This window comes from Pelophylax lessonae, assembly GCF_965119305.1.
Source record: "Pelophylax lessonae genome assembly, chromosome: 13".
Classification (NCBI taxonomy): domain Eukaryota; kingdom Metazoa; phylum Chordata; class Amphibia; order Anura; family Ranidae; genus Pelophylax; species Pelophylax lessonae.
Genome location: NC_138780.1, coordinates 10,295,684 through 10,303,605, shown reverse-complemented (window position 1 = coordinate 10,303,605; position 7,922 = coordinate 10,295,684). Strand labels below are relative to the sequence as shown.

At 43.3% G+C, this 7,922-nt stretch overlaps 1 protein-coding gene across 1 annotated transcript in view; it reads left to right on the top strand.

The window, feature by feature from the left end:
• Nucleotides 1-235: 235 nt before the first annotated feature.
• VANGL2 (VANGL planar cell polarity protein 2) overlaps nucleotides 236-7,922 on the top strand; it is a 134,148-nt gene continuing 126,461 nt past the window's right edge. The window contains exon 1 of the mRNA XM_082242723.1: nucleotides 236-632. The gene's annotated coding sequence lies outside the window, so the exon portion shown is untranslated. The remainder of the gene's footprint in view (nucleotides 633-7,922) is intronic.

Below are 7,922 nucleotides of genomic sequence, written 5' to 3'. Positions count from 1 at the left end.
TTATTCCCACCGGGCCAACAAACCGCTTGCGTCTTGGCGATAATATCCCAAATAAGATCAGCGAAAGCCCTAAAGGTCTGCTCTGGGTTTGAAAGAGCGACACATTAGAAGGAAATGGGATAGAGGAGCCCAGTGTAGACAATGGTGAGGGAGGAGGAAGAGGAGGAGGAGGAGGGATGGTGAGGAGTGAGAGGGGGGGGGAGGAGGAGGAGGAGGGGGGCTGGGCTGTCCTTGGAAGAGCTATAGAGGTGTTCAAACTGCATTGTAAGAGCTTGGAGACAGAGAGAGAGCTCAGCCAGCCCCAGGAACACCCGGCCAAGGCTCAGACCTGGGATTTGATGAATGTTTTTGATTTGCCTTTTTTGAATTTTTTTGATTTTTTTTTTTTTCCCATCTGGCCTCTGGGATCCTGTCCCCTCTCCGCCCAGCCAGGACTGGAAACTGCCTCCCCCCACCCTCTGCAAAATGTGGATTTTTTAATGCAATGCTGGGAAACAAAAGCTTCCTGATACAAAAGGGAGTCCCTACCCTCCTCCTGCCTTCCTAAAAACAGCCCCACATCTGATTCCAACCCCCCCACCAGGAAGGGATCTGGGATCTGCTCACTGGGACTTTGCTGAGCTGCTGGCGAGGTAAGCTCCATCAAATCTGCAATTTCATGTTTCTGGCACTTGTTGGGGGGGTTTGGAAATGAGAAGAGGGGAGGCGGTGGGGGGAGGGGTTCTGGAGTGATACATTGTAACACTGAGCTAGTACATTGTAAAGCTGAGCTGATACATTGTAACTGATCTGACTCATCTGTGTGCTGCTGGGGGCGGAGATCTGTCCAGCCCCCCAGCGGTCAGGAGTGGTGATCTGGTGAGATCTCGGAAGATCTGCTCAATCCAGGCATGGCCGTAGTTCCTTCACACACATGGCCGATTGGCGATACAACCTCTGAGCTTGTGACTGTGCCAAAATGACCCACTGTGATTTGAATAGATCGCGTTCGATCCAGGGTTCTACCATCCCATGGCTGATCTGTTAGAGAACCTGAGAGCTGACCATACACTCTAAGATTTTGATTGACCAATTTTTGACCGCTTTTATCAGCAACTGTGCAAAAAAAAAAAAAAAATTTAATATCTGTCTAGATCCGTCTAAATGATTGGATTGGCCAACTGACCTCGCATTCGCCAAATTTTCATACAAATGACACCAAACTGACTATATGCGCTTAAGATTTCGATCGACCAGTTAAGTCGTCTTTTTACCAGCGACCGTGAGATAAGAGGTCCCTACTAGATTGAGCGAAATCATTTTATTGGCCAACTGTACATGCTAAGATTTTGTTTGACCATTTAGGCCCCTACCTGTGTAATAAAAGGGCCGTCTGTCAAGATTTACCTAAATTTTTTTTTTTTCAATTGCCCAACCAATGTCACTTTTGGTAATTTTTGTCGAATGTCTCCCAAGAGCCTAAGCTGACCATACAAGCTAAGATGTCCATTGACCCACTAGGCCGCTTTTTACTGTCAGTTGTGTAATAAAAGGGCCGTCTGTCAAGATTTACCTAAATTTTTTCGATTGGCCATCAAATGTCACACTTGCCAATTTTTGTATGCCAATGGCCATGGGGGCCTAAGCTGGCCATACAAGCTAAGATGTCTATTGACCCACTAGGCCACTTTTTACTGCCACTTGTGTAATAAAAGGGTCGTCTGTCAAGATTTACCTAAATTTTTTTTTGATTGGCCAACTGATGTCACATTGCCAATTTTTGTAAGCATGACTGTGAGAGCCTAAGTTGACCATACAAACTAACCTATCGATTGACCAACTAGGCCACTTTTTAATGCCACCTGAGTGACTGAGAACCTAAGCCAACCGTAAGATGTTGATCGACCAACTAGTCCACTTTTTACCGCCAACTGCGCAAAAAAACGGGCCATCTGTCAAGTTGAACCTAAATTTTTTTTTTTTTGCTTGGCCAACCAATGTCCTGTTCACCAATTTTTGTACCAGTGACTGTGAGAGCCTAAGTCTGCCATACAAATTAACATATCGATGGTCCAACTAGGCCACCTTATACCACCACTTGTGTAATTAAAGGGCCTGTCTAGATTTTACCTAAATGTTCTTTTCAATTGGCCAACCAATGTCCCATTCCGCAGTTTTTGTAAGACTGACTCAGCCAAACATGTAAGATATTGATTGGCCAACTAGACTGCTTTTTACTGCCAACTGTCCAATAAAGGGGACATCTGTCAAGAATTACCTACATTTTTCGATTGGCCAACAGATGCCATGTTTGCCATTTTTTGTATGAATGACTGTGAGAGCCTAGGTTGACCACACAAACTAACCTATCGATCGACCAACTAGGCCATTTTTTACTACCACCTGAGTGACTCTGAGAACCTAAGCCAACTGTAAGATATTGATTGACCAACTAGGCCACTTTTTACTGCCACCTGAGTGACCCCGAGAATCAAAGCCAACCGTAAGCTATTGATCGCCCAACTAGGCCACTTTTTTACCGCCTTCTGAGTGACTCTGCGAACCTAAGCCAACCATAAGATATTGATCAACCAACTACAGTAGTCCACTTTTTACTGCCACCTGAGTGACTCCGAGAACCTAAGCCAGCCTTAAGATATTGATCAACCAATAAGGTGACTTTTTACCGCCAGCTGTCAAGATTAACCTAAATGTTTTGATTGGCCAACCAATGTCACATTTGCCAATTTTTGAGTGACTCGGAGAACAAACTAGGCCACTTTTTACCATCAACTAAAATTGCCATCCCACTAAATTCATCAAATTTATTTAATTGGCCAACAGCTGTCACATTTGCCAATTTTTGTACAAATCACCAATTTTTGGTACCAAATGACCCCCGAGAGCCTAAGCCAACCTTACAAACGAAGATATTGACTGACCAACCAGGCCGCTTTTTACGACCACTGCGCAATAAAGGGCCATCTGTCAAGACCTGCCTAAAATGTTTTCTATTGGCCAACCAATGTCCTATTCGCCAATTTTTGTACAAATGACTCAGAGAACCTAACCTGACCTTAAGACATTGATCGACCAACTAGGCCGCTTTTTACCAGCAACTAAAAGGGCTACGCTACTAGATTCATCAAAATTATTTGTTCAGCCAACAGCCGTCCCATTGGCCAATTTTTGTACAAATTTGCCAATTTTGGTAAAAATGACCCTGCTAGTCTAAACTGACGCACTCAAGATTTTGATCGACCAATTGGGCCGCTCCTTTACAAAGGGCTGTCTAGTAAGATTCATCTAAATCGGGGGTCTTCAAACTATGGCCCTCCCATTAGTTCAGAAACTACAATTCCCATCATGCCCGTGTTAGTCAAGAGTTTTACAATGCCTCATGGGATGTGCAACAGCTAGAGGGCCGTAAGTTTGAGGATCCCTGCTCTAAATGATTGGATTGGCCGACCCAACGTTGCATTCGCCAATGTTTTATTTATTTTTTGTTGTACCAAATGACCCCCCCCCCCCCCCAAAAGCCTAAGCCGACCATACATGCTAAGATTTTGGTTGACCAACTAGGCTGCTGTTAACCAACAACTATATGGGCCACCCTGTGAGAGTCATCAAAAATGATTTGATTGGCCAAATAGACTGCTTTTTACTGCCAATTGTCCAATAAAGGGGCCATCTGTCAAGATTTACCAAAATTTTCTTTCAATTGGCCAATATCGCATTTTGCCAATTTTTGTTTGACTGACTGCGAGTGCCTAAGTTGACCGTAAGATATTGATCGACCAACTAGGCCACTTTTTACTAAAAACTGACCAATAAATGGGCCATCTGTCAAGAATTGCCTAAATGTTTCGATTGGCCAACAGACGTCATGTTTGCCAATTTTTGTACAAATGACCTCGTTGGCCTAAGCTGCATCCTACATGCTCCAAATTTCATCGACCAATTAAGCTGCTTTTTACCAGCAACCGCTTAATAACCGCCCTCCTCGATTCCTCGAAACGACTGGACAACCAATGTTGGGATCCCAAATTTTCCTATAAAGAGCCAATCAAAGTTCTACAGTGTATGACGCCTCTCTGAGCAGAAACGTGATTCTTCTACACCATGTATGGCTTGGTTTGTAATACTTACTTATTTGGTACTGCGCCGCAGTGGTCGAGTGCGCTTTATAAATCGTTATTGGTGATCCTGATCTGAACATGGGAGGAGGGGAGCAGATCTGATCTCTGGCTATGCTCACCCGGGAACCACAGACTCCTTAAAGACTTTGACGGCTCCTTTAAATTCCCTCCCCCCCCCTCCGAGGCCTGGTGAATCCACGGCCTTTCCTGAGCCTGCCGGCCGGGCGGGGAGTCGGATTTCTGGGCCGCGGCTGAAGGAAAAGGCACCGTCTCATGTCTGGATTTGCAGCCAATCTCTAATCTCCTCCCATCAAATGATGATTTGTTTTGGGTTGCTAGACGGTGTGGAGTGCGGATTGTTTGCTCGGGGTGATTTTCTTTCGAAAATTCACGACCTTTTTATGTCGGGTTTATTTCAGACGAGTGGCCTGGGATGATAAATGGCTGTTTGGGAGAGCCTGGGAAATGGAAAAATTGAAGTTTAATTATTAGCTTTTCTGGCGCTGGCGAGATATCGATGCGCCCGCTGCGGTCTGTATCAGCCGTGAGATAAAACAGTCTGGAATCCATAAACGTAAAAATATTTTAAAGAAAGATATAAAATATTTGTTCTTAAACAAAAACCAAAAAAAAAACACTCGACAAACCAAACACTCGACAACCAATCACCAAATCTGGCATGGTGTCCCTTGACCTAAACATTTCTGCCCCCCCCCCCCCCCCATGAATCAGAATTGTATATTAATAAAAAATATATACTAATTAATAATAATTTTTATAGAACTATTACAAAATCAATCTTTGGGGGGGGGGGGGGGGGGGATGTGGTCAATGGACACCATGCCGGATTTGGTGATTGGTTGTTGAGTGTTTCGTTTTTTTTTTTTTTTTTCTTTTTGTGGGTGTTTTTTCTTTTTTTTTTATTTATTTATTTTATTTTTTTAAAGAAAATGCCCACAAACAAACCCTCTACAACCAATCGCCAAATCCGACATGCATGGTGTCCCCTGACCTCAACATCCCCCCCCCCCCCCCAAAGATTGATTTTCCTAACAGCTCTATAATGAATCGTTAATAATAATACTTTTATTTTGTAACAGTTCTATAAAAAAAAAAAAGTATTATTATTAACGATTCATTATAGAGCTGTTAGGAAAATCAATCTTTGGGGGGGGGGGGGGGGGGGGATGTTGAGGTCAGGGGACATCATGCATGTCGGATTTGGCGATTGGTTGTAGAGGGTTTGGTTTTTTGGGTTTGTTTGTGGGCATTTTCTTTAAAAAAAAAAAAAAAAAAAAAAAAAAAACACCCATAAACAAAAAAAGGAAAAAAATAACGAAACACTCAACAACCAATCACCAAATCCGGCATGGTGTCCATTGACCATATTCTCCCCCCACCCCCAAAGATTTATTTTGTAACAGTTCTATAAAAAAAAAAAATCTTTGGGGGTGGGGGGAGAATATGGTCAATGGACACCATGCCGAATTTGGTGATTGGTTGTTGAGTGTTTGGTTTTGTTTGTAGGTGTTTTTCTTTTAAAAAATAAACAAACCCCACTAAAAACCAAACACTCGACAACCAATCGCCAAATCCGGCATGATGTCCATTGACCACATTTCACCCCCCCTTCTCAAAGATTGGAGATTTGTAACAGTTCTATAAACTTCTTTTTTTTTTTTTTTTTTTTTTTTTTTAATTATTCATTATGATTAATAGAACTGTTAGAAAATCAATCTTTGGGGGGGGGGGGGGTAAATGTGGTCAACAGACTCCATGCTGGATTTGGTGATTGGTTGTCGAGTGTTTGTGGTAGTGTGGTTTATATATATATATATATATATATATATATATATATATATATATAATATTACCAATTAAGTTATTGTAATTAAAATAATAATAAAAATCCTATATAATAATAATAATAAAAGACAATGAGATAGAGAGATATATATATATATATATATATATATATATATATATATATATATGTTAGTTTTTTTTTTTTTTTTTTTTTTTTACCTCACCACTGGTTTGAAAACAGTCAGCCCACAATATATGGAAATCTCTTGTTTTTAAATTGGTTGCCATCATTTTAAACTGTAGCATGCATATTTTTGTAGTGGTTGGGTTGTGACAAATAAAAGGGTCAGCATCGTGCATACAAACGCATGGAACAGGCCCCTCCTACCGGTCTGACGCTGAAGAAATGTCCCGGGTTGGAATGTATAACAGCAGTGTGGAAATTCAACTTATTGTGAGGTAATGCACACTATACTGTTAGGCTTTAGCCATTGTGGTTGGCATTGGTACACTGGCTCTAAAAATCGAGCCAAAGCGAATTTTGGTATGCAATAAAAACTGTGTGTGATACCTGTAGCCAATATTCAAACTCTCAAGCTGAGTGGCCCCCATGGGCAGGGCCGGGACAAGGGGTGGGCAGGAGGGGGAAGCTGCCCTGGGCACAATGGGTTATTGCAGGGATGGGGACACCCTAACCCTAAAATAAGTAGGAGGTGCAGTGTGGCATATTTGCCCTTTGCACTGGATGACCTTGTCCTGGCACTGTCCATGGGTAATACAGAACCCTCTGATGTCTGACAAATTGTTCCGTGCATTTTGTTATCCAGTAAGAGATGAGAGCTTGTAGGTCCGACCATGGACGGTGGTCAAGAATCAAAAAATGTTAGTTGGTTCTTTGGATATAATGAATAACAGTGAACCTAACCTGTCCTGGCAGCAGATAATCTAGAACCCTGGGTCCCCTACCTGCCACCTTTTTGGTAGTGAGTCAGTCCTTGGACCTCAGTGGTGGGAGCGTTGAGTTGGGGGGGGGGGGGGGAGTAAATGGTAGTAATCTGTAGCTGTCACCTATTCCTAGTCTCTGGTTGTCTTCTGCAGCATATCTTGAGTCTCCAGCCACACCTGTAGCCCGTCTGCCATTCCCTGACCATCTCCTGGTAGCCCGTCTGCCATTCCCTGACCATCTCCTGGTAGCCCGTCTGCCATTCCCTGACCATCTCCTGGCAGCCCGTCTGCCATTCCCTGACCATCTCCTGGCAGCCCGTCTGCCATTCCCTGACCATCTCCTGGCAGCCCGTCTGCCATTCCCTGACCATCTCCTGGCAGCCCGTTTGCTGCCTCTGGCCATCAGGCTCTGCAGTTGAGCCCCCCCCCCATGCGTCTTACATTGGCCACCACTGATCTTGACTGTTAAGCATGTTGAGGAACTTTTGGAGCTCTGGCATCACCGCAGGGTGCCAAGTATCATAGCCATTCTATGTTGAGCACCATAATTATGTGTGATAGAGCCCCATAGCAAAACCATGAACAGGGCCCCCTGCCTCTCTAATCTCCATCTCAAAGGTGATTCATCTACTGATACAGAATACTAATTGCTTTCATGGCAGCCCTTTGAGATCTCCAGACAATGTACACAATCATTTTATTTATTTTTTTTTTTTCTAGAAATGTTATTGCTTTCTGGAATCGGACCATTCTGGGCCCCATAGCTGCTGCCCGGTCTGTTATGTCTATACTTATGCCGGTCAGCATGGAAGCTTGTGGTGATTGCTACATAACGCTCCCATTAGGTTTATTATTTACCTTCCGCACAGGTTAATGGTTGTTTCTCATCCATATACTATAGGGCAGTGATGGCGAACCTTGGCATCCCAGATGTTTTGGAACTATATTTCCCAAGTTACTCAACTACACTGCAGAGTGCAGGAGCATCATGGGAAATGTAGTTTCAAAACATCTGGGGTGCCAAGGTTCGCCATCACTGCTATAGGGTGACAG